At 40.0% G+C, this 27,565-nt stretch overlaps 1 protein-coding gene across 1 annotated transcript in view; it reads left to right on the forward strand.

The window, feature by feature from the left end:
* Nucleotides 1-27,565, forward strand: part of RXFP1 (relaxin family peptide receptor 1) — a 156,254-nt gene that overhangs the window by 21,168 nt on the left and 107,521 nt on the right. The window lies entirely within an intron of this gene.

The following is a 27,565-nucleotide window of genomic DNA, read 5'->3' on the forward strand; positions in this document are numbered from 1 at the left end:
ATCTTATCTTTTTCAGGCCCTCATTCATAGTTTATTTGCTCTTACTTTACACAGAAGTCTAACATGTTTGAGCTTCTGCATTTTTAGCCACAGCAGATTCAGGTAATAAATTAGAAATGGGAATTAGGGTAGTGATACTAGAGAGGGGGACAAACTGATGATGGTAGAAGTGAAGACAAGTAGAGAATTATGAAGAAAAACTGTGAAATATGTACAGAACAGAAGCACAGGAATCTGTGATCAAATTCACAGGGCAAATATCCCTTCAAAAAGTCCTAAAGGCATCACTGTATTGTTCAACATGATAAATCCAAATTCACAAAGAAAAGGTTAATTGAATGCAGTGTATTTCTGAAACTTTGGCGGTAAGGCTAAACACAAAATTTATATCTGAGACACCAGTACAGAAATTCTTTGATTAAGTTTTGTTGCAAAAGGGGAGACAAGAACTGGGGATTTAACTGGTGTGGGAAATGGGATCAAGACAGTACTTTTTTCTTTTTTTTTTTCATCTTGTTTTTAAGAGGGGAGATACAACAGCATGTTTTCAGGGTGTTGAGAATGATCCAGGAAAGAAGCAATAATTGATGATGTTTAAGAGAGAAAAGAGAGTCTCTGGAATGTGTCCTGAGTAGAAGGGGGTGGAACATGGAGCTCAGGTGAAGGAATGAATTTAAACAGAAGCACAGACAGCACGTCTAACACGGAGAGCCCACAGGCGGAGCGTGTGAGTGTTGTCTGTGGGGAGGTTTGTCACCGTTCCTCTGATGGTCTCCATTTTACCCTTGAAGTAGGAAGATGGGAGGGGAGTGCAGGATGTTTGAGAAGAAAGGCAATAAAACAGTCATCTAAGAGAGTGGGAGAGTAAATGGAAGAGGAAACCATTGCTGAGCAGCCTTTAGGGCCCCTTAAGGTTTAGATCATGGATTTGACCTGGGTTCAGTGTGCTTTACTCTTGCCAAGTTTAGCCGCTCAGGTGCAGGTCCAGAAGAAACACAAAGTTAGATTTAACCAGGGTTGTGATTTTCCCACAAAAGTGAACAAAGCTTTACATTTAAAAAGGGTAAGTTTCTTTTTTTAATCTGCAGATTTTACTGAGATATGTTCACATACCATATATTCCATCCAAAGTATACAGTGTTTCACAGTATCATCACTCAGTTGTGTAATCATCATCACACTCAATTTTAGACAATTTTCATTACTCCAAAGAGAAAAATAACAGACAGACATAAAAAAGGAAAACCCAAAACACCCCATATCCCTTACCCCCCTCCCATTATTGACCCCTAGTATTAGTGTGGTACACCTGTTACTGTTGATGAAAAATATTAAGGTATTACTGTCTGTAGCTTGTAATAGGTAATTTTTCCCATATACCACTCTATTATTAACTCTTTGTACTACTCTATAGTAATTCATACAAGAGCTTATTTATATTTGTAGTGTTAATCGATGGCATACATGACTTTAAACAACCCCTAAAAGGGGTAAGTTTTATATGCTGCAAATCAACCTAGAGATCTCTTTATTCACTCGGTAAGATTTCCTGAAAGCTTCCTAGGTTTGGGGCACCCCTGAGCTTTCACAAAAGAGAGCAGCTCTTTTCCCAGGTGTTTTAATTTGCTAAAGCTGATGAAATGCAATATACCAGAAATGGACTGGCTTTTAGCAATGGAGATTTATTAGCTTACAAGTTTATAGTTATGAGGTGTCCTAGTTTGCTAATGCTGGAGAATGCAAAACACCAGAGATGAATAGGCTTTTATAAAATGGGGATTTATTTCACTACACAATTACAGTCTTAAGGCCACAAAGCATCCAAGGTAACACATCAGCAATCGGGTACCCTCACCGGAGGATGGCCAATGGCCTCCGGAAAACCTCTGTTAGCTAGGAAGGCAGCTGGCATCTGCTCCAAAGCTCCGGCCTCAAAACAGCTTTCTCCCAGGACGTTCCTCTCCAGCAAGCTTGCTTCTCTTCAAAACATCACTCCCAGCTGCACTCTCTTTCCTCTTTGAGTCAGCTCATTTATATAGCTCCACCGATCAAGGCCCACCCCGAATGGGTGGGGCCAAGCCTCCATGGGAACATCTCATCAGAATTATCTCCCACAGCTGGGTGGGGCACACTCCAAGCAAATCCAACCAGCACCAAAACTTCTGCCCCACACAAGACTACAAAGATAATGGCATTTGGGGGACACAATACACTCAAACCGGCACATTCCACCCCCTGGAACCCAAAATGGCATTATCTTTCCAAATACAAAATACATTCATTTCACAAAAACTTAAATCATTTCAGTAACAAAAGTTAAGTACAAAATCCCATCAAAATCAGTTTAGGCTTGGTCAGTTCTAAGGCATAATTCCCCTCTAGCTGTGGATCTGTGAACCTAGAACAAGTTATGTGCTTCCAATATACAAAGGAGAGACATTCATAGGATAAACATTTCCATTGCCATAAGGAGAAACAGTAAGGAAAACAGCGTTAACAGGAGCAAAACAGTTCCTAAAACCCACAGGACAAAGTCCATTAGATTTCAAAGTCCGAGAGTCATTTACAGAACAATGTTGCATCCTTGGGGCTTGAGAGAGTGGGAGCCTAACCCTTCCCAAGGGCCTTTTCAGCAGCCCGTTCCTCTCCAAACACTTAGGTGAGTGCTCCAACATTTCCACACATTGGGGAGACCACCTTCTCGGCCCCACCCTCCTCAAACATCGGGGCAGCTCCCGGATTCCCTTCCATCTCCGGGTCACACGCTCAACCCCTTCAGAACAGTGTGGTGGCAGCCAGGCTCTCCCCAATTCCCTGGGAATGTGCTCCAACCTCTTTGGGACCTGAGGTGGCAAAACTCTTCCAGAGCATCGAGGCGGAAAGCCCGCCCTCGACCTCCAGGGCAAACTCACCCTTTCCATGCATGTGGGCTGCTCCGCTCTCTCAGCCCTAGACCTCCTGACTCCAGACCTCAACCTCCATGGCTCTGTCTTTGAAGAGATTTTTCCTTTAATTTTTTCCTTGTCTGTCTCCTCCAGTCCAGACCGGCAATGGCTCCGTCTATAAAGATCTCGCAAAAATTCTGTTGGCTTTGCATGAAGCATGCAGGGGTCAAAGCCATCAGACAATAGGAGTTTCCACAAATCCTTTCTGCTTAACTCCTTATCCAATCTTGGCTTGTACTGAAATGGCGGCTGGGTTCCATGTTTGGTTACATCCTCACGTTGGGCTGTAGCTTCTGGGATTCCACCCCCTGGAAGCCTGTAATTTTCCAAGCCATCAACTTCTGGTTTCTTTGAACCCAAGAGTTCAGTTCTAAGTTTATCTCTCTCTGCTCGCGTTTTACTATAAGCTGCAAGGAGAAGCCAGGATATGTCCTCCACACGTAGTCTGGAGATCTCCTCAGCTAAGTATTCCAGGTTGTTGCTTCCAGATTCTTCCTTCCATCTGACACCAGGACTCAATTTTGCCAAATTTTGTGCCACTTTAAAACAAGGATCACCTTTCTTCCAGTTTGCAACAACACATTCATCATTTCTGCTCAAGTCCTCATCAGAAGTATCTTTAGAGTCCATATTTCCACAAACAGTCTCTTTAAAGCAGTTTTGGCCTTTTCTATCAAGCTCCTCACAACTCTTCCAGAAATTCCCCCTTATCCATTTAAAAAGCTGTTCCAACATGTTTGGTATTTGCAAACTCAGCAGCAAAAGCACCCCACTTCTCTGGTACCAAAATCTGTCCTAGTTTGCTAATGCTGGAGAATGCAAAACACCAGAGATGAATAGGCTTTTATAAAATGGGGATTTATTTCACTACACAATTACAGTCTTAAGGCCACAAAGCATCCAAGGTAACACATCAGCAATCGGGTACCCTCACCGGAGGATGGCCAATGGCCTCCGGAAAACCTCTGTTAGCTAGGAAGGCAGCTGGCATCTGCTCCAAAGCTCCGGCCTCAAAACAGCTTTCTCCCAGGACGTTCCTCTCCAGCAAGCTTGCTTCTCTTCAAAACATCACTCCCAGCTGCACTCTCTTTCCTCTTTGAGTCAGCTCATTTATATAGCTCCACCGATCAAGGCCCACCCCGAATGGGTGGGGCCAAGCCTCCATGGGAACATCTCATCAGAATTATCTCCCACAGCTGGGTGGGGCACACTCCAAGCAAATCCAACCAGCACCAAAACTTCTGCCCCACACAAGACTACAAAGATAATGGCATTTGGGGGACACAATACACTCAAACCGGCACATGAGGCAATGAAAATGTCGAAATTAAGGCATCAACAGGATACCTTCTCCCCAAAGACTGGCCATTGGTGACCTTGGGATCCTCTGTCAGATAGCAAGGCACATGGCAACGTCTGCTGGTCATTCTCTCCCGGGTTTCATTGCTTCCAGCTTCTGGGCTTCACTGGCTTCCTCTCTGAGCTTCTGTGTGTTTCTCTCTCTTAGCTTTTGTCTCTCTTGGTTTCTCTGTGTCCTTCTCTCAAAACTCTGTGCCTTCTCTCTTCTTTTATCTTTCATAAAGGACTCCAGTAAGAGCATTAAGACCCACCCTGAATGATGTGGGTCACATCCCAATTGAAATAACCTAATCAAAAGATCCCACCTACAATAGGTCTACACCCATAGGAATGGATTAAAAGAATATGATCTTTTCTGAGGTACATACAGCTTCAAACCACCACACCAGGGATGTCAGATAAGCTAATCCTGTGTGCTTTGCTTGAAATGTTACCTTCCTCCAGAAAGGAGTTGCATGGCAGCAGCTTAGTAACTTTGAGTACATAAAGGTTGGAATTCATCTCAGTGATGTATAATTCCAGAAGTATCCCATTTAAAATATATTTTGAACTCTAAAGTACCTGATTTAAATCTGTTCAAAACACACATGCACGGGAAAGCATACACACAGAATGTGACATTTTAAAAATATGGCTCTTACCGTCATATTGAAAAATACACAATTTAGACATAAGGAAAACAAATAGTAAAACTCCTTTTAGGAAGTTAGGGATTATATAAATGGAATTTTATTTCTCTGTAACTGAAAAACTTGAGTGTCCACTTCTGCAGGTAGCAGAAGACTTAATTTACTCATTTTCAAGTAACTCAATCACTTCTGTTTTCTTTCTCTCTCTCTCTCTCTCTTTTTCCTTCAATAGTCTTTTGACTAATACTCTGTCAGTTCAAGGCTATGCTCCTCTTGCAACTCCTTCTCTTCTCCCCAGGAGTGCTCTTGGTTCTACCATGTTTTTTGCGTCATCTAGGCACCAGAAGGTGGAGGAGTGTCATCTGCTTAAGTCCAGTGGTGATGCCCACTCCTAGGTAATTCACACCATAACCCACACCACCTGTCCTTTGTGGTGGACCTCTGTCCCTGCCACACCTGCAGTCAAGGCACCAGCTCCTCCACACTCTCCAACTGCTGGCTTCACTTGTGTCTGCATCTTCCTCCTCACACTCATGAGACCTGGCCTGGTCTGGGCTCATTCTCAGGTACTTTTGTTCCCTCTGGAGAGCTCAGGAAACTTCTGGTGGCTTTTCCATTCCAGGCCAGGGTTTCATGAAATAAAAGTCTGTAAAAAGGGGCCCTTCGGGTCTCTGTATTTTAACACACCACACCTCCTTTTCTCTTCTATTGTGGGTATATCATGTGAGGTTTGTGATCTCTTTTTACTCCACCCAGAACACAGGTTCCTACTGCTTCTTGGTCCTCCCCCCAGATTATCTGTTTGGTCTCAAACCAGCAGAATAATGGTACCCTCTGATCCATTTATTCCTGCTTTCTGGTGGATTCTTATATCTTTGGAGGTCAGGAAAACTGCCCCACTGTAGGTATTCTAACTCACTCTGTGGTTTATGTATAACTTCTATGATCTGAGTTCTCCAGATGAGTCAATCCTTCTGAGCTCAAAGAAGAAGAAATCTTTTCCCTCTCAAAAACCTTGCTTCTTGCAATGGGAAGCCAATGCTTTCAACAACATTGCTTTAGCTAAAAGTTTATAAATTAATTCAGATAGCAGTGTATTTCTTGGTCCTCAGTATAACTCCCTCCCTCAAAATGAACCAAGATCACGCACCTAAGATTTAAAAGGAATCAGGTCAAATTTAATGGAAATTTATGGACTTATTAAAAATAACATTCTGCCTAGTTTTTTAGGTTCTTTTGTCTTGGTTTTCATGGAAAGTTATTTGTGATGGGCATATCCTTATATTCTTCCAGCCTAATGATATGAAGAGAATATGAGTGGAATAAAGAATGGGCTATTAAGCTAGTAAAAACGAAAAGACAGCACTAATGAAAATTTTGTTAGTTTCTATTCATTTCAGTATAATTTCATTCATTCATGCATTTATATACAAATAGGAACAAACTATATAGACTATTCTTCATCATAATTTCTATAATTTAGTGCTATGCTTCGAACATCTTATATGAGGTACATGTATGTCTACCTCATTTTGCAAATTTTTAAACTGAATATGTATTTATATATGCATACATATTTCTGTAATTGTACCATATAATTTATTTAACTAATCCTCTGCTAAAAATTATACCTCTTGCTTTGTTTTTAGATATCCAAAATAGTTACCAATAGCCATCATTTAAGATATAAATTATCTTTAAAAATAAGTGGGTTGAGCATGGGAAAAGCTTGTCTTTGTTTTTTGGGGCTTAACTACTTTTTAAAAGGTACTTTAGTAATGCTACCTACATACTTTTGATGATATGAGAAATTATCTAAGATAGTAGGAATATTGCATATTTTCTACAGATTGTAAAAGGATTTCAGATGCTGGAGAAATAAGTCATAGAGTCCAATGAAACTCTTATCTCAGTGCTTGTAACAGTAATTGCTATATAGAAACACGCTATAAACATTTTAATTAAATGTATTAAATACACTCACCTACTTTATTTTTTAACTTATAGAACTACCTTTAATGCAGTGACTGCACTGATTTCAGAGTAACTTACTTTAGTCATGTTAAAATTTTCCATATTAATAATTTAATGTTGTTATAGAATAAGGGTTATAATTTCACTGAGTTGATGTTTCCATGAATTCCCTAGACACAGTGGTTGCTTATGCATTTCTGTCAAGTCTGTCAGAGAGTGAAAGCTAATTTTCATTCCACTGATGACAAACCACTAGGGACTTAGCATTCTAGAAATGTTTATTGAAACCCTTAAGGTTTTAGTTCTGAGAGAGGGATTCAAGATTTAAACATAGCCCAGGTCAAATCAGATCTCAGAAGGAAAAAAAAGCCAACATAGTAGCCAGCCATGGCATAGTCACCTTATTGAATGTAAAGTGGTGGCATTTTCTTAAAATCATATTATAAATATGGTCCACTCTATTTGCTCTCTGACTTTGGTCCTCAAATTACATTGGGACCAAATTAAGCCAATGAGAAAAATCACGAAAGCGGTACAGAAAAGTCCAGTGTTTCCTTCCATGTGTCCCACAGTTCCCACAGTGCCCTTAAAATACAGCCAGCGCACGCACACATTTTTTTAGTCACTGGGGAATGGAAATAATTCATTTTAGGACAGGAAAACAAAATCACTGATATTCCCTTGGTACATGTATCTCAGTTGTCAATCAGCCTTTTGTGACTGTTCCATTTTCCATCCACCTAATCTCAAAGGATTTTCAGGAGAAGGAAAAAGAAAAGATTTAACTACTTCATCAAAAATGTTTCTGCTGTTGCTATTAGAATTATTAAGCATTTTTCCAAGTTGATTTCAAATTTTTTCCTGTAATATTTATTTGGGTTCTTATGCTCTGGATTAATTTTTCAGTTAGGGTACTTTTTAAAAAATTAATTAATAAATATATTAAATTATAAATGATTTTTATATGAGATGAGAATATTCGAATTAAAAATCATGATAAAAGTTTAATTTCAAGTAATAAAAAGCAAAATTCATGTTATATCAGCATTAAATATTGATTTATTCCCCACTAGTAGAGCCAAATGCATCATTGTCATAGAGTTACCTTCCTCGATTGCTGCATGGCTGGAGCTCTGCTAAATGTTTTAAATCAGGTCTGAGTCTATTTTGCTACCAGTCTCTGTTGGAATTATTAATTTCCTGATCCCAGTGTCTTACAAATTCTCAGTGCATCAGTATGTTCAGATATATTTAATACTTCATTTATATTGGTCAGAAAGTCTTCAAAAGCTTATTTAGGAATGCATTTACTTCTAAGCCACATATTCTCCCTGTGATCCGAGCCTATCAATGTTGAAATTAAATTTCATTTTCTTAAGCGTCTCTAGCTCATCTATTCACTCCTTATCTGAAAAGAGCTTACTATTACCTTCAGTACTAAAAAAGCCTGATTTTAAAATAAGCAAAATATGACTTAAATGAAGCCATCTGCCTCCTCACTACTATCCTCATCCTTTTGTGCTTTAACTTTCTACATGGTGTGTGTGCTTTGACATGCACACACATACCCATGAAGAACACAGACAGTAAAAAGTAGTTCCTTCCTCCATTTAAACTGTACATCAAGAAATCATGGAGGCTTCCTTATATATAGCCAAATCAAAACACAGATTCTCAATGAAGATGGCTGTCCTAGTTTGCTAATGCTGTTGGAATGCAAAACACCAGAAATAGATTGGCTTTTATAAAAGGGGGTTTATTTGGTTACACAGTTATGGTGTTAAGGCCATAAAGTGTCCAAGGTAAGTCATCAACAATCGGGTACCTTCACTGGAGGATGGCCAATGGCGTCCAGAAAACCTCTGTTAGCTGGGAAGGCACATGGCTGGCATCTGCTCCAGAGTTCTGGTTTCAAAATGGCTTTCTCCCAGGACATTCCTCCCTAAGCTTCAGCTCCTCAAAAATGTCACCCTTAGTTGCTCTTGGGGTGTTTGTCCTTTCTTAGCTTATCCAGAGCAAAAGTCTGCTTTCAAAGGCCATCTCCAAAATGTCTCTGTAAGCTGAAACTCCTCTCTCAGCTCCTGTGCATTCTTCAAAGTGTCCCTCTTGACTGTAGCAAGCTTGCTCCTTCTGTCTGAGCTTATATAGTGCTCTAGTAAACTAATCAAGGCCCACACTGGATGGGCAGGGCCACACCTCCATGGAAATTATCCAATCAGAGTTATCACCCACAGTTGGGTGGGTCACATCTCCATGGAAACACTCAATCAAAGAATTACAGTCTAATCAACACTAATACATTTGCCCACACAAGATTACATCAAAGATAATGGCATTTTGAGGGATATAATACATTCAAACCAGCACAGTGGCTTAATTAGAATTGAGGAATGGATTAGGTAAGGCATATATGGTTTAACATAGCACATCCAGAATTTCAGTATAGGTTTATATTTGGTAAAAACATTCCTTTCATAATATCTACAAAACAATAAAACTGGACTAAATGCTCTTGGTTGGTGGAGAGCCACAAAACATCTTTAAAAATCTTATGTAGGTTATATATTCACTCCTATGGAAAATATAGCAGAATCTCATGGAAGTGCATGAAACATTTTGATCGTCAGAATTGCGAATAGACTCTAAAAGCTTAAGAAACACTGAATTTAAATGAATTCTATAACAGACATCTGTTGGTTAGGTATGAAAAAATAAGCTTTTGGAATGCAGAAAAGCCATAGACCCATAATATTGTAATTGAAGAAGCAAGCTATGTGATCAATAGTTTTAAAATTTATAAAATGGCTTATAACAATTTATATTTATAAAATATATTTATTAAAGAACCAATCAATTAGGGCAAGCTGATGAACACAAAAATTTTGAACTAATGTTTAGGAGTGACAGCTATAGCCACAGTAGCCTCAAAAGAATTTACTTATCCAGCAATAATAAAAATAATTATGTACACATATGAGTTACAAATGGTCCTAGTTTTAAAACAAAACTCACATTGCAATCTGGTAGAACAATTGTTATTCAAGGTGTGATGGTTAAGTTCATGTGTCAAATTGGCCAGGTTATGGTGTTCAGTTGTTTGGTTGAGGGTATTTTATGGACTTAAATCATCAGTAGTTTGATTGCATCTATGGCTGACTACATCTACAATTAACTGAAGACATTGCCTTTAACAGTGAGAGATGCCTCATCTAATCAGTTGAAGGCTTTAAAAGGAGAAGTGAGGATTTCAGCAGTCAGAAAGGAGAATTTCCATCTCCATCTACTTCAGCCAGCCAGCTTCTCCTGGGAAATCTATCAAGGACTTTCATTGCTGTTCCTGGCTTACAGCCTGCCCTACAAAACTTGGACTTGTGCATCCCCACACCCACATGAGACAGTTCTTATAAAAATCTCAGAATATTTACAAATATCTTTTGTTGGTTCTGTTACCCTGAGAATCCTGACTAATATACAAGGACTGTGTAAAATGAAGTTAACCTAGTTTTGTAAGTCAGCATGCTGGCAATTTCCACTGTGTAAAATTTTTATAGATTTAACACAGGTGTTTGTGCTTTAGTTATCATATTTTTAGTTTAAAATGTATTTTTAAACATAAAAGTCTAGCAAATACCCGTAGAACCCCTGATTCACCTTCCTGAATCCTAATTATCTTAAACTACGTTTAAAACCATTGAACCAATTAACCATTTATTTTCCAGATGATGAAAGTTAACTTCAAAAAATTTGTCCCAGATCGCATATCCAGGGAGATGACAAATGAAGGCATGAACTCCTGGTGTTTGATTTCTCAATTCTAATCTTTTTTTTCTTTTGGTACACCAGTAGCAGATGTGTTTAAAAACCATCTCATATACCAATTATATATCCATCATTAATACAAATGGTTAAGAAATCTAATCTCAGGTTTGTGTATCAACCACAAAAAAAAAATACTAATTTTTTCCTATTTTAACATAAATTTGAAGACCATAGTATGCAAACTAAGAAGGTAGAAGTCCGTTCATGACACGATACACAGTTGTCTTTCAGGTGACAAATTAATATTCTTGTAAAATTCTGCAATAATTTTTCTAAGTATTTCTGTTTCTTGCAATGAAATTATTAAGTTGCAACAAACTTGACAAGTAAAATTAAATCACTTATTGTCAGGTAAGGAAAACATCAGGGCTATGGATATACATTAATATAAAACCAAGCTATAAAATGCTTATAAGTTGTTTTAATCATTAATGATGTCTTTCTCCAAGAGTAAAGGCAAGCCCTATTCCCTTATTCCAGGAAAATTAAATTAACATCGTGGGACGCAAAGGGAGGTAAAGCTTTCCTCTGGTTTTTCCTCCTGAACCTGACTGGATGTAAATAACCCAGGTAGCTGCAGGCCACCTTGTTACACAGAGCATATCATAGAAACTACCTGGCTGCATGTCAGCCCCAACAACCTCTCCATAACTCAAACCAACTTTTTACTTTCCAGACATTTCCCTTTGGGATTCCAACAGACTGCATGCCAGGGAAAGACTGATAGCTCAGTGATGATTTCATTCCTACCTGATCTAAGCAGCCTAACAGGGAAGGCTAATCCCACCAAGTCTGAAGGAATGCGTAGTCCATTTATACCTGAGGATCAGTGAAAATGCCTCCTCCTACTGCCTGTCCTTACAAACCCCATCAGTCTTTGGCTTATTCATCCAATCATTCTTTCAAAGAAATTGCCAAAGTAAGATTTTTCATATCTGGAAGTATGCTTTATTGGCAGAAAAGACACTTTTGGGTTTCTCAATATATCAATTTATGTATGCATTTTCTTGAAACAAGAAAAAGCTAGCCTAAAATGGCCTACACAAAGAGGAGTCTGAGTGAGCAGATCTTTCCAAACTGGCATTTCTGAGATATGTGTGCGTTTTCTTGGTCTTGCCCTTGTGCTTGTTACCTCATGGTTGCAAGACGGTTGCTGCAGTTTCACACATCACACCCTGTTCAAGGCAGGAAGAATGTGGAAGGCATGGCAACAGTCTCATCCATCCCTTATGTCAGGAAAGCTAACACCTCCAGAGCTTTCTCTGGCATGTTGCTGCATATGTTGCATTGACCAGAAGAAAGGAAACTGGGAAAGAAACTATTTTCTTTTTCCAATTTCTGTAACAGAAGGGCAGAAAGAAAGAAGGGCTTTGAGAATTGCTACTGAATTAGCAAACCAACAGTATCTACCACACTTGGGTTTTAATTTATTATAGTTTATTATGGTAACGCATTTAAAAACCTAGTTTCATTTAAGCCTTTAACTTCACCTTGCAAACCTTTTTATTCTATTTTTAAATCATGTAAAATAAGAACATTCACCTTCACTTTTTCTTTCATTAATGCTAAACTCAAGTTGAACAAACTGATCTTTTAACAATCAGTCCCATTCAAGGCTAAGTTAGTTAAATATACTCAACGATTTGAAACTGCACTTTAAAGGTAATGATTAAATTTTATTTTAAATACTTTAAATGCTTGACCCAAGAAGCAAAACTTTCTCAATTGTTTAAAAACTAGGAACTCTAATAAAATACATTTTTAAGTATAGTAAATCTCCACTTGTCTTAAATATTCCAATACTGCTTATAAACCTGGTCAAATTCATTTATAACATACAATCTCAAGTTTAAAGTCAATTACCTATTCTAAATAGAAATTTGTAGGAAAATCTGTTATTCTTTAATTGCCTAATTTTCTTAGACATTGAAAACACTTTAAACCCCATAAGCACGGGTTTTCTTATATTAAAATACAGTATCAATACTACCCATTTTATTAATTTTATCGTCTCTATAATTAACTCAAAATTTACCATGGATGAAAATATGCATAATCCATTAAGGGAAGAATTTTATCATACTCGATGGACAAGCATTTCATCTCAAGCAAACTGAGGTTACTTTTCAGCCAACAATTTTTTTACCAAGACACCATAACTGGAATTTCTTATGTCCAGGTTATTCTACCTGAAGCTTGACAGTAGGGAACTCCAAGAGCACACTGGTCAGTGGCAGTTGGTCTCAAAATCACATCCTCTGTGTTCAAGTAATACCTTTTCAGGATAGAATGAAAGCATGATTTGCATACAAATGTAAAATGAATATGTCTCAGTGATTTTATTAAATTTATTTTTTAATGAATGAACCAGTAAGATGTTTCAACCAATTCAAAAGAGAATTCAAAATTACATACATATATAGGCCAATAGGGATGCTGAAATAAATTCACTTAATGGATGTGAAACTCTCCAACATCTACAGGGCAATATTCAATTGTTGTATCTCCACCACCACCACACACAATTTGCCTTTCCATGGACAAAAATCATTTGCATTGCTGTAAGTTTTCTGCAATACACAGAATTGTAAAATAGTTCAAAGACAATGTAAAGTGGTGGTAACATGGCACAGTAATTTTTACCTTTTTTGCACATTTCATAATCTTTCACAATTTTCCCTGGCATAACATTGCCTCATTTATCAATAACTCTTTCAAAATGTAAGACATGATTAGTAGGCAGGGTTTTGTGCCCCTAATAAATTTGTACCCAACTTCCTTCCTTAATCTCTCCACTTTATGATTAAATTTTGTTTTCTTTTTTTCTTATTCCTTCTGTCTGGCAGAGCCACAATTCTTATAAATACCTTAGTATAATCCTAACAGATTCTGCATATCTCCTGATTTTCTCTGATTCTGCTTAGCGTTCCATCACTGGAGACATACTTAGGAAACATGCAAAGAACAACAGAGATACCTCGTCAGCTTAGATTCTTTTTCTTTTCTACTTGGGGTACTCAGCCAACTCCCAATGTATTGTCTATAATCACTTAATATCCTGTACCAGAAAATAGAAATCTCTCTTAGGGTTTGTTAAGCACTATATACTCACTGGTGTATAACAATGACACATTTTTTCTCACCACTTCACACCCGGTCCCAAACTTAGTTATCAGTCTTCCCAACCACAGTTACTAGATGATCAAGATTCAATGCTTTGAGTCAGCTTTGTTTTACCAGCTTGCATCCTTTATAGGTCCTAGGTATGCCGATTCAAATGCAAAGCTATTCAAAAGTTGACATTTAAATCACACCTAAGTGATCCTATCCAAAGCACCCAGTGATTCCTTACATTTTTTACATTCCAATAAGAATACCTTTCCCATATTCCAACAGTTCTGCATGCAAAAATCCTTTGGAAAAGCTCCTTGGGAGCACATTTTTTGGTGTTATTCATATTCCCTGCTGCCTTATAAGGAAATCTGGCTCCTAGATACAGCTATACAAATATTTGAAAAAGGCTAAATTACTCTGCACGAGAAAGAAGGAAGATGAGAGAGGTTGAGGACAAATCCAAACTAAAGAGAGGTTGAAAGCTACTCAAGAATGGAAATGGTGAATTCCTTTTAGCACCACAGCCAGAAAGAGTTTATAAGAAGCATCAGTGTAAAGAGGATAGTTACAATAATTTGCATCGAAATATAAATGCTTTTATCTCACTGCTTTAAAATTGTTAATCACTGAAATTATTTTTAGGGGTCATGAAAATGTGCTAAGGTCTCTATTAACTTTAGCTCAGGACAAAAACAGACAGCACTCAGGGACAGTGGAATAGCTAGGCTACACTACCCCAGCATGTTTACTTGCTCCTATTACTATTAGTTCTGTAACTCTTTGGGCACATTTTTCCAGAGGGACTCGTGATGGTTAGGTTCATGTGTCAGCTTGGCCAGGTGATGGTATCCAGGTATCTGGTCAAGCAAGCACTGGCCTAACCATTGCTGCAAGGACCTTTGTGGCTGGTTAATAAACCAGAAGGCTGGTTTATTAAATCATCAGTCAATTGGCTGCAGCTGTGACTGATTATATCAATGAAGGGCACATCTTCCACAATGAGAGAATTCAATCAACTGGATTTAATCCAATCAGTTGAAGACTTTTAAGCAACACAGGTAGAGGACCTTCACTTCTTCTTCAGCTAACCAGCAAAGCATTTCCTGAGGAGTTCATCGAATACCTTCATCGGAGTTGCCAGTTCACTGCCTGAGGAGTTCATCAAGCACCTTCATTGGAGTTGCCCCTCTGCTGCCTGCCCTACGGAATTTGGACTCATGCATCATTGTAGTTGTGTGAGACACTTCTATAAAATCTTATATTTATAGATATCTCTTGTTGAGTCTAGTTTCCCTAGAGAACCCTAACTAATAAAGGACTTGATATAGGTTTTTCTATTTATCAGTGCTATTATAGGAAGTGGCCCAAATGCCAATGGCCCCCACTGCTGCCACATTACCTTCTTTTTCCCAGTCCATAGCTATGGCCTCATGGGGAGTTCTCCAGAAGAGAAAATTGAGACCTTATTTACAGACAATTCTGCACAATATACCAGTGCCACCTGAAAGTGGACAGCTCTAGCACTATAGCCTCTTTCTGGGACAACCCAGAAGGCAGTGGTGAAGCAAAATCCTCCCAGTGGGCAGAACTTCGAGCCATGCACCTGGTTGTTCATCTTGCTTGGAAGGAGAAATGGCTAAAGCTGCATTTATTTACTGAATCATGAGGTGTTGCCAATGGTCTGGATGGTTGGTCAGGGATTTTGAAGTAACATAATTGGAAAATTGGTGACAAAGAAGTCTAGGGAAGAGGTATGCGGATAGACCTTACTGAGTGGGCAAAAAAACATGAAAATATTTGTGTCCCACATGAATGCTTACCAGAGCGTGACTTCAGCAGTGGAGGATTTTAATAATCAAATGGGTAAGATGACTCATTCTGTGAATACCAGTCAGCCTGTTTCCCCAGCCACTCCTGTCATTGCCCAATGAGATCATGAACAAAGTGGCCATGGTGGTATGGATGGAGGTTATGCATGGGCTCAGAAACATGGACTTCACTCACCAAGGCCAACCTGGCTACAGACACTTCTGAGTACCCAATCTGCCACCAGCAAAGACCAACAGTCCCCAATAAGGCAGCATTCCCCGAGGTGGTCAACCTGCTTCCTGGTGGCAAGATGATTATATTGGACCACTTCCAACATGGAAGGGGCAGTGTTTTCTTCTAACTGGAATAAACACATTTTAGATATGGGTTCGCCTTCCCAGCACACAATACTTCTGCTAAAACTACCATCCATGGACTTATAAAATTCCTTATCCACTTCCACAGTGTCGGAAATAAAGCGGTACCTGTAAGGGAATAAACGCTCTCTCGGTTCTGGAGGAGAAAAGAATTTATTTACAATCTTGCAAGATAGGGCATCCACCCAAACACAAGGAAGGCTGGAGCGCCAGAGGAAGAGAATGGCGATCTTTAAATCTCCTACTCCTAATTCGCAAGTCCCTCCCCTGTTTCCCCATTGACTGGGTACTACAGAGGTTACAGCCTATCCGAGAACACTAACTAATTCATCTTTTGAGATTTTAATTTGTACAGCCAATCCCAGAGAGCCAACTAGCTCATTATTGAGATTTTGAACTGATTAGCCAATTCCCCCCAAATTTTTATTTTTTTGCTGTTAGTTCCCGCCTCTGATATTACCTCATATCTCTTTACATTCCAGTAACTATGGTTACTTTTCCATATAAGGAGCAGGCAGATTCTCTCTTCTCTTTGTCTGGGGCTTGTTTAAACTGGTTTTGCCTCCATTTCCCTTATTCCATGCTGTCTCTGTGTGAAAACGAAACTTATTCCTTTCTTACAGATTCCCTCCTCTTTCTTTTTAAACACTTTTAGTTTTTACATTTTAGATTCTCAAATTTCCTAAGGGCTTTTTCACATTCCTCATCATAGGGATCTTTCTTATTTTTGATTCCAGTGGTTTTGATGGGTTTTTGAACTAGCCTTTGAGCACACAGGATTATGTAGCACCCAGCTGTTATAAACATTTTGGCTGGAATGATAAGGAAAATTAAAATAGATGTTGCAATTCCTTTCCATTTCTCGAACCAATTTTCCAACCATTCTGTGAGTGGGTTGTTAATGCTAGAATTCTTTTCTAGTTTCTGAAATAAGGTTGTTAAGCCTTGTAGGGCTTTGGTGATAGTTCCATTAGGTGCGGTATTATTGGGGATGAATGTGCGACAATTTCCCCCAACTATAGCACAGACGCCTCCTTTTTCAGCTAGCATCATGTCTAGGGCCATTCTGTTTTCCCATGCCATTCGGCCAGTGGCATCTAACTGTTCTGCTATTTCTTTAATGACATCCCTGGTATAGTTGATAAATTTTAGCTGATGATTGACATTTTCATTGATGGTGACCCACCAGAATAAGGACGATTTAAATTCTGCAGCTACTTGATTTTTAGCTTTAAACTCATTAGGAACTTTCTGGGGAACCCCTATGCTATCTACAAACATTTTTTTATTGAAGGAACTAGGTACATTTTGTACATTTTTCTTTTCTCCTTTGCCTTGGGTTGGTACTTATTACTTTCAAATGCCAGGGTAAATGAGATAGCCAGTTGAACCAGAGCACAGGTTCCTCCCCACCTTTCAGGTAGTGTTGGCCAGAGGATGCCCTTCCCACAGCACCACCAGAGGTCTGCTCGGGGTATAGTTAGGCTGGAGAAGTTGCCAGTACTATCCTTGCTCACATTCCACACCTGTGTACACAAAGCCATGGTACCAAGATCCTGGAGCCCTTCTTCCCATCTGGAGAGACAGGCAGAGTGGTTTCCGGGACCAAGGTGAGATGCTGGTATGGCTTTGACACTTCCCTTCTGGGCTGGAGGGAAAAGGGAGGACAACGTACTACCACTTTCACCAGGAGTAGCATTTTGAAAGAGGAGTGTTATACATTTAAACTCCCTTTCATGCTTTTTCATCCCCAAGGGGAAGGGCATAATCTGAACAGTGGGTTGTTTGGTTGTACAAGCATAACAGTCACTTCTGTTTAGACTCTGGATGGTATGTTTGCCCCATTCTACCCAGGCATTTGTATTTCCATAACCTGTCTCTATTTCTGTGGTTTGCTTTAAGTCTTTGGCCTTAAGAATTCTAATGACCTTGGGGTCAATTTGAACTGGAGAGTTAAATTCCAGCCAAGTTTCCCTTAATGGTTTTTCCTCCAACCTGGGTAAGACCCATCCCTCATACTGTGTGGTCCACCAAGCAGTGTTCCAAGAACAACAGGGGTTAGGTGTCTCATAAGTTATACTCTCAAATGTTTGCCCCCCAACAATCTTGCTTTCTATTTGAACAGTCTGCTTACATAAATGTTTATATTTCTCCCTCAGTTGTTGCTGATGTTTTAGATTTTTACAGCTCATTACTTGACAAACATCAAATTGTACAGTTTGAGACTTTAAGGCTTTGACTACACTTATAACTAGCTTAGCAGAACCTGTTACTCCTTGAATATAGAACATTATGATCAGTATAAGCAATTTCATCATTAAGCTATACACAGAGCACAATGCAAACATAGGGTTTAATCCAGCCCTTCCTCCCTCCTAGTGTGTTCTTTCAACTGTTGCCTATTTAAAGTGATCCTTAGGGGATCTGAGGTAGGAGTCACTTTCCAGGATTCAGGTTGAGTTGCTGGATACTTATCGTCTGGTTCAGGCACCGGTCCCTTCACTCGTGTGTAATGAGTTCAGCCTCTTTCTGCCATTCGGACTGCCGTCTCAGTTGTCAGCAAGACTTGATAGGGTCCCTCCCAGATCGGTTGAAGTTTGGATTCTCTCCACGACTGGATCAGAACCCAGCTGCCAGGCTGATGTCGATGGGCAGCAAATTCAAGAGACGGGGTCTAAGCCAGCAGTCCACAGTGCCTGAGAGATGATAAAGTAGAAGACAAGGCCAGTATATAATTCTTAAGAAAAAGATCCTTTGTGTCGATGGAGGGGCGCTCTCCAGTCCTCCTGGGGAAAGGCAAACCAAAAAGCATTTCATAAGGGGAAATTCCCAGTTCTTTTCTAGGGGCAGTCCTGATTCTTAGTAGAGCTATAGGTAAGCACTTGATCCAAGGTAACTTTGTTTCCAAAACTAATTTAGAAAGATGTTTCTTTATGGTTTGATTCATTCTTTCCACTCTCCCAGAGGATGGTGGATGCCAGGGAGCGTGGAAGTCCCAAGTGACACCCAGGCTTCTCATGACATTCTGCAACACACGGGAGGTAAAGTGACTGCCATTATCAGAGTCTATATTTTCCACTAACCCATAACGGGGAATGATTTGTTCAAGGATAACTTTAGAAGTTCCCAATGCTGTAGCTGAGGGTAGAGGGTAGGCTTCCACCCATCCAGTGAGGTGGTCGACAATTACCAAAATATATTTTAAACGACCGATTGGTGGCATTTCAGTATAATCAACTTGAATGCTCTGGAATGGTCTCAGGCCCGGCTCTCTTCCCCCTTGTACCTGTTTTCTTAAAACCTTTTTATTAATTTTTTGACAAATTATGCACCGCTCACAGATTTGTTTAGCAACTGTATAAAGGCCTACACATCCAAATTGTTTAAGTACTACATCACACATGGCTTGTACCCCCCAATGACTCCCCTGGTGTAGGACTGCTAATATCTCCCTCATTATTTGTTTATTTAACATTTGTCTGCCATCTAGGAGAAACCATTTCCCCTGATCATTTAAGGTTGCTCCTAACTGTTTCAACTCTTTTACTTCTTTGGCAGAGAATGTAGGGACCCCAAATTCCTTAGGGAAAGAGGGTATTAGGACCATTATTTTTAAAGGGGGGTAGAGAGAGGCCTCCTTAGCCTTTTCATCAGCCAACCTATTGCCTTTTGCCTCAAAAGTTGGTCCCTTCTGGTGTCCATTTATATGCACCACTGATATTTCTCTAGGTAAGAGTAGATTCGTTAATACTTGTTTCACCAATTCCCCATGAACCAGTTCTTTTCCTTTGCTATTGATTAATCCCCTTTCTTCCCAGATCTTTCCAAAGGTGTGGACTACCCCAAAGGCATACTTAGAGTCAGTGTATATTGTACCATCCTTTCCTTCTAATAATTTGAGGGCTTGATTTAGTGCATACAACTCACAAGTTTGAGCTGACCACTTATTGGGCAATCGGCTAGCTTCTTTTACTTCACAAGTTATCCCATCTACAACTGCATAGCCATTGTGCCTTTCTCCTTCTAGGACTTTGGAGGATCCATCTATGAACAGTCTTTCCCCCGAGTGCAGGGGAAGATCCCTTAGGTCAGGTCGGACTTGAGTTTGGTATTCAATTAGGTCTAAACAGTCATGCTCAGGGGTCTCTACTTGCTCAGGCCCCTTCCAGAGGAAGGAGGCCAGGTTTAGGGTATGATCTGTTGTTAAGACCAAATCATCTTTTTCCATTAGGATTGCCTCATATTTTAAGATTCGGGAATTAGTTAACCATTTCCCTGACATTTGAGACAGAATAGTTCTCACTTGATGAGGAGTACTAACTACTAATGCCCCTCCAAAGGTTAATTTCCTGCTTTCTTCTACTAAAAGGGCAGTTGCTGCAATGGCTTGAACACACCCAGGCCACCCCCTAGAGACTGGATCTAAAACCTTTGAAAGGAAAGCCACCAGCTTTCTTTGGCCTCCCCAGATTTGGGTTAGGACCCCCAAAGCTGTTCCCTTATCTACTGTAACAAACAGGTGAAAGGGTTTTTCGAGGGAAGGAAGTGCTAGAACAGGAGCTTGCACCAGTGCCTGCTTGAGTTCATTTAATGCCTTTATTTCCACTTCCTCCCATTCTATCTTGTCAGGCTCTTCCTCTAGTAATTTTTGGTATAGCTCTTTAGTTCGAGATGCAAAAGAATCTATCCACAATCTACAGTACCCTACCAATTCCAGGAATTTTCTTAGCTCTCTTTTTGTTTGAGGAAGAGGCAACTCTACTATGGCCTGGATTCTTTCTGGATGGATTTTTCTTTTTCCTTCACTTATGAGGTGGCCTAGGTACTTAACTTCCCTTGCTAAAAATTGCAGTTTACTTTTAGATACCCTTAATCCTTGTTCCCCTAAAAAGTTCAGTAGATTTTTCGTAGCTTGAGCCACCACTTGCCTTTCTTTACCTGATATTAATAGATCATCTACATATTGCAGAAGGGTGATTTCAGGTGGGACTGGAAATTTTTCCAGTACCCTCTCTAACTCTTGCCCAAAGAGATTGGGGGACTCCGTGAAACCCTGAGGTAAGACCGTCCATCTGTATTGCTGCTTTCGCCCATTGAAGGGATCTTCCCACTCAAAGGCAAACAGGTCTCTACTTTCTGGATCAAGTGGACAGGCCCAGAAGGCATCCTTTAAATCTACTACACTAAACCACTTATGATGGAAGGGAATTTTACTCAGGAGAGTGTAAGGATTAGGAACTACAGGGTGTCGAACCTGGACAATTTTATTAATGGCCCTTAGATCCTGCACCATTCTCCAGCTACCATCTGGTTTCTGAATGGGGAGAATGGGAGTATTAAAAGAGGACATACAGGTTTCCAAGAGTCCATCTCAAAGGAGACCCTCAATGATGGGTTGGAGTCCCTGTCTTCCTTTAAGAGGAATAGCATATTGTTTCTGGCACACGACCTCCCCTTCCTTTTTTAACTTGATTTTAATTGGGGGAATTTGCAACCCTCCCCTGTTTCCTTCTTTTACCCATACCTCCTTCTTAATGTCTTTTTCATCTTCTTCAGTGAGCAGGGCCAAAACCTCAATCCGTCCATTCCTTACCTCTAAATCCAGTCCCATAGGTATTATTAGGTCTCTTCCTAATAAATTACTCCCAGCTTCTGGGATGCGCAACAAGGGAGCTATGATTTGATTATTTTCCCAACAAATGTTAGTAGGTTCAAGAATGGGAACTTTAAATCCCTCCCCTTTTACCCCTGTGATGGTGAGGGAACTGCCAGAGAGCCTGGCTCCCTTTGGAAGATGATTTACAGAGGAGCAAGCTGCTCCAGTGTCTACCAAGAATGTAATTTCCTCTTGATATGGGCCCACCTTTAAATTTACTAAAGGCTCCTGGTGGGCTTCTGAGATGAGGAGCCTCTGACTCTCCTAGTCTTCAAAATTCATTAGCGGTGTAACTCGACCCTCCTTCTGTAAGTCTGGGCACTCCCTTTTGAAATGGCCAGGATTTTCACAATGATAACACCCTGCAGAGTTCTGCATTTTCCTTGCTCCTTTTTTTAAATCAGCCCAGCCCCCTCCCCTATCTCACCTCTGTCTGCATCCCCCATTTCCTGTTTTTAATCTTTCCTTGACCAAGTGGTCAACAGTGGCTATCATGACTTTAGCCTGCTGCTTTTGTTTTTCATCCTCCCTTCTTACAAATACTTTCTGTGCTTCCCTTAATAACTCCTCCAATGGCTTATTCATCCATCCATCTATTTTCTGAATCTTTTTCTGAATATCAGGCCAAGATCCCTTCACATAGCTGACCTTTAACATTCCCTGGGCTACAGGGTCTTCAGGATCCATACCTGAATATTTCCTTACTTGTTCTCTCAATCTTTGTAGATAAGCAGAGGGAGACTCAACTTTCTCTTGATTTACCTCAAAGGCCTTATCCAAATTTTGAGATTTGGGTACCGCCAATTTTATTCCCTCTACAATGAGGTCTCTGAGATCCTTCATTTGTGCCCTATCCTCTTTATCATTATTATCCCAATCAGGGTCAGTATTTGGAAATTTTTGCTCTGCTGCCATCACCCCTTGCCCTGGCAGGTGTTGCCTTTCCCATTCTTTCATAGCAGCCCCTCTTATCATTTCTCTCTCCTCTTTCTTAAAGAGGATGTTTAATATGGACATAAGTTCAGACCACGTGTATAGGCTAGAGCCTAGGAACTGATCTATTTGCTCAGCCAGCCCCATTGGGTCCTCTATTAGTGATTTCATCTCCTTCTTAAAATTTCTTACTTCTGCACTCGTTAATGGGGCATTTACATACCCGACTTCCTTTGGTCCCATAGGCACCTCCCTCAAGGGGTAAAGAGATTTAACGGGGTGATGTTCCCTTACTCTCTTTCCTTCAAGAGTTTTTGGAAATGGAAAATTTTGTACATCCTTTTTGCACTGTGTTAATTCTTTCCTCAACCATTGATGGGTCATATCTGGTGGGGCAGTTGGCGCCGATGGGCCTCCTGATTCCCCTGGAACCTGTGTGGACTTTATTAGGTCCTCAGATTCTAACAATCTCTGCCCTAGGGGAGGAGGGGAATAGTAGGGAGGAGGAAGGCTTAATAAGGGGTCCCAGGGTTTAGATTCTACCAACTCATCTTCCAAGTTTGGGTTTTTATCTTTCACAGGGTAAAGGGGAGTTTTTTGTTCTTTAGCCAGCACGTGGCATAATCAGACTCCTCCTTAGGAAAGGGTTTCTTCTTATTAACATAAATTACAAGGTTGGCACAGAGCCAGTCCTCCTCTGTCCCATACTTTGGCCAGAATACATCTGGCGGTGAAATGCTTTCTTCAGTCCAAATGTAACAACAATATTTAATCATTTTCTTTTTGTCCTTTCCCTTGGTCCGATCGCTATTGGTCCAATATTTTAACATCCTACCTAGTGGGCTATCTGGAGGGATGTCCCCGAGGGACTCTATAGGTGCCCCCTTTTCTTCTTCCCCGGCCAGCCAACTGCCTCTATTTCCCATCCTGAGTCTTGTCTGGGCTTCTTTCTCTCAGTTCCTTTCGCTTTGTCTGTCTCTGGCCCTTTCCCTCATGGGAGAAGGGAACTGCAGATTGAGACTCCGCACTCGCTTCGTGCAGTATGTCGCACATCTCAGTCACACACAAGCAGCTCGAGACTCATCAGGAATTCCCGACCACCAAAGCAATATATTACTTTCCTTACCTTGGTCCGTGCACGGAGTTGCCTGGTCAAACAGAGGCAAGCCTTTCCTTTTCCCCCTTTTCTCATCCACAACCGGCAGATCCAAACGTCTGGTCTCGGGCCCTTTAGCTGCCGGAGATGGGCCCCCAATGGCGGAGTCCGTGACCCTTCAATCAGCAGGGCGCGCCTTCCCTTTGTCCACCTCGGGGGTCCCCCTCCGAAGCTTTGGATCCCGGACGAGCCCCCAAGTTGTCGGAAATAAAGCAGTACCTGTAAGGGAATAAACACTCTCTCGGTTCTGGAGGAGAAAAGAATTTATTTACAATCTTGCAAGATAGGGCGTCCAGCCAAACACACGGAAGGCTGGCACGCCAGAGGAAGAGAATGGCGATCTTTAAATCTCCTACTCCTAATTCGCAAGTCCCTCCCCTGTTTCCCCATTGACTGGGTACTACAGAGGTTACAGCCTATCCGAGAACACTAACTAATTCATCTTTTGAGATTTTAATTTGTACAGCCAATCCCAGAGAGCCAACTAGCTCATTATTGAGATTTTGAACTGATTAGCCAATTCCCCCCAAATTTTTATTTTTTTGCTGTGAGTTCGCGTCTCTGATATTACCTCATATCTCTTTACATTCCAGTAACTATGGTTACTTTTCCATGTAAGGAGCAGGCAGATTCTCTCTTCTCTTTGTCTGGGGCTTGTTTAAACTGGTTTTGCCTCCATTTCCCTTATTCCATGCTGTCTCTGTGTGAAAACGAAACTTATTCCTTTCTTACACATAGTATTCCACACAGGATTGCTTCTGATCAAGTAACCCCCTTCATGGTAAATTATGTGCAGGAATGGGCACATGCTCATGGAATTCTCTGGTATTACCATGTTCCCCATAATCCAGAGGCAACTGGGTTGATAGAACAGTGGAATGGCCTTTTGACAACTCAATTATGGCATCAACTGGGTGGCAATACCTTGCAGGGCTAAGGCAGTGCTCTCCAGGAGGGTGTATATACTCTACATTAGCATCCATTCTTTGATGCTTTCTACCATAGCTAGGAATCACAGGTTCAGAAGGGGTGGAAATGGGAGTGGCACCACTCACTATTACCCCTAGCAATCCACTAGAAAAATCAGGCCAGTGCTTGCTTGACCAAATAACTGGACACGTCATAACCTAATCAAGTTGGCACATGAACTTAACCATCACAGAATTTTTCTGAAAACCTTGATTTTAAGAATTTTATTTTAAAGATAAAAACATAAAAAGTCAGTCTCCACATGGATAATTTATGTATATGTACACTTGAGATCTCTGAAATGTGTGCTGTTCCACTATTGATGTCCCGTGGTAGTCAAATCCTTTATTTTGACTTTGTTTAATCAATTGGTTGGAAAATGATTGATAAATAAGTTTAAAATAATTTCACAACAGAGAATGCTATTTACAACACAGCTCATTATTACATAGATGACTATTTCCTTCATCAAATTATGTGCTCTAAAACTAATATAGACAGATTGCTTCTCTATGAGAATGTTGCTTGCCCTATTATTAAAAGGTCACATTTATTTTTTTCCTGCTTTGATAATATGCCATAAGTACATTTTTACATAATAAGCTGTTTATTGACTGTTCAAATTATTCTGTTTTTATTTCTTCATAATTGATGAGTATTCTAGAAAGTTCCAAAGCTGTACAAATTTGGTAAGGATAATGAGGATCATATTTTGGTTCTACAATGATTTTTGAAGTCATATAAAACTGAGATTAAAAATGGCATAGCTACCCTTCAAAGTTAGAATAGGGTGGCTATGTAGAATGCTATCATGTATTTGTACATTTTGGTTCTTATTTTAATAACTTTAACAAAAAATCATTTCCTCTAAGTTTTATTGAGCCAACTTTTCTTTATATGTTTATGGAACAGTTTTACTCCTTACATTGATATCACTAATTTTTCTATTCAACAAATAATTTGAAGGTTTCCTAACCATGGATATAAATAAATAATCATGTGGACTTTGTTTACAATGAGTTTTCTTTCTTGTGGGAAAGACAAGTTTAAAGCATGAAAAATAATTTAAGAACCAATAAGTGAGGAAATTTAATTGTTTGTTGGTATAGACTGGAGAGCTAATAGGGAGAGGTTAGTGGGGAATGTTTTCTGAATTCCCAAAATTCCTACATCCTTCCTCATTCTATTTAATGTTTATTTATAGAGGCACAAATATAAAAAGTCAGGTGATATTCCAAAACTTCATTTTAAAAATGGTTTTTGGTATTCAGAATACATTCTCCTTTAGAAATATGGTTACAGATAGAGACTAATTTTCCCTCAAAAACAAATAAATAAAATAATATTTATCTAGTAGGAGTCCCACCTAGCTGCAAGCCAATATAGTCTGAACCAGGAATTCCAAAAAGGCTGGAGCCCAGATTTGGGGGGAAGTGATAGTGATGAAGAGGAAGCAATGGTGATGAAAGAGGAGTTCCATGAATTGGGGAAGGAATGAAAAACCAGAAAGGGGAATCTGGACTGAAGATGGGTGGGTGGAAGGTGGAATTGGTGTTGAGCTGAGTTGGAAAGCTCAGAAGGTGAAGCTTTTGCATAAACGATGAAAATGAAACTAAGTGAGCCATATTCCACCTTGCACCCTATCACATCCCCAGACAGTCTCAGTAATGGCACTACCATGTTCTCAGCTTCTTAAGCCATTTCAGCAAATTCTGCCTATTCTACCTCTAAATTACATCTCAAATGTGTTCATTTTTCTCATCTCCACTGGCACCACCCTAGACTAAGCCACATCATCTTTCCCCTAGAATACTTCAAAGTCTCCTAACTGGCAGCCCAGCTTCCACCCTTGCCTGCCCTAGCCCCTACCCACTGACACCTGACCTCCAGCAGCCAGAGTAATCTACTAAAGTATACATGTTTCCCAGGAGGTACCTTGGCTTAAAGTCCTTTGTAGGTTTCCCTTTGCATTTAAAAAGAAATCCAAACTCCTTCTCTTGGTCTGAAGATACCTCTCTACCTGTCAACGTCAGCTCATACACCCATCCCCACACAGCATGCTCTGTCAAGCAACCTTCTTTCAGTTCCAGGATCCTCTGCTGGAAGCCCTCTTCGGCACCTCTTCAACCACCACCACCCCTTCTCCACTTCCACCTCCCCCACTTCCACTAGTGATTTCTTTTCTTCTTTCATGTCTTACTTAAATGGCACCTTTTTACAGAGGTCCCCACTAACATTTGTATAAAGCCCTGGCAGTCAGTTATGTTGCATTATAGAAACAATTTTCATTCTTTGTGCACCTCTCATAATTTGTAACTATTTGTTGACTTGTTTGTTTTGTTGACTTGTGTCATCCCTGCTAGACAGTAAAATCCACAAAGGCAGGAACCCTGTTTCATTCAATGTGGAACGCACAAAATCATGCACAGAGCCTCACACACAGGAACTATCCAATAAATGAATGAACCAGTGGCACATGCTTTCCTGTTACTCTTTTGTGTTCTTCCTCCTCTAATACCAGACTAGCCTTGATTCTGAACCATTAGGTAAGAATGCAGTAAATTCTGATTTTTAAGTTGATTGCTGAAAAATTTTTGAAGGAAAAGAAGGGAATTGAACTGAATTGTAAAAGATGGGCAGACGTCTCATAGAAAAAGAATGGGGAAGACACTCTAGATGGGAAATAGCATGAGTAAAGGCAAAGAAATGAAAATCTGGAAATAGTCTGGAGACATGGAAAAGAACATCTTATTTGGAGTGAAAGTTCTTAGAAAATAGTTGGTGTCAGGCTAGTAAGTAAGCTGGAGCTACCATACAGAAGGTAG

The sequence above is a fragment of the Choloepus didactylus genome, chromosome 3 (assembly GCF_015220235.1).
Source record: "Choloepus didactylus isolate mChoDid1 chromosome 3, mChoDid1.pri, whole genome shotgun sequence".
Taxonomy (NCBI): Eukaryota; Metazoa; Chordata; class Mammalia; order Pilosa; family Megalonychidae; genus Choloepus; species Choloepus didactylus.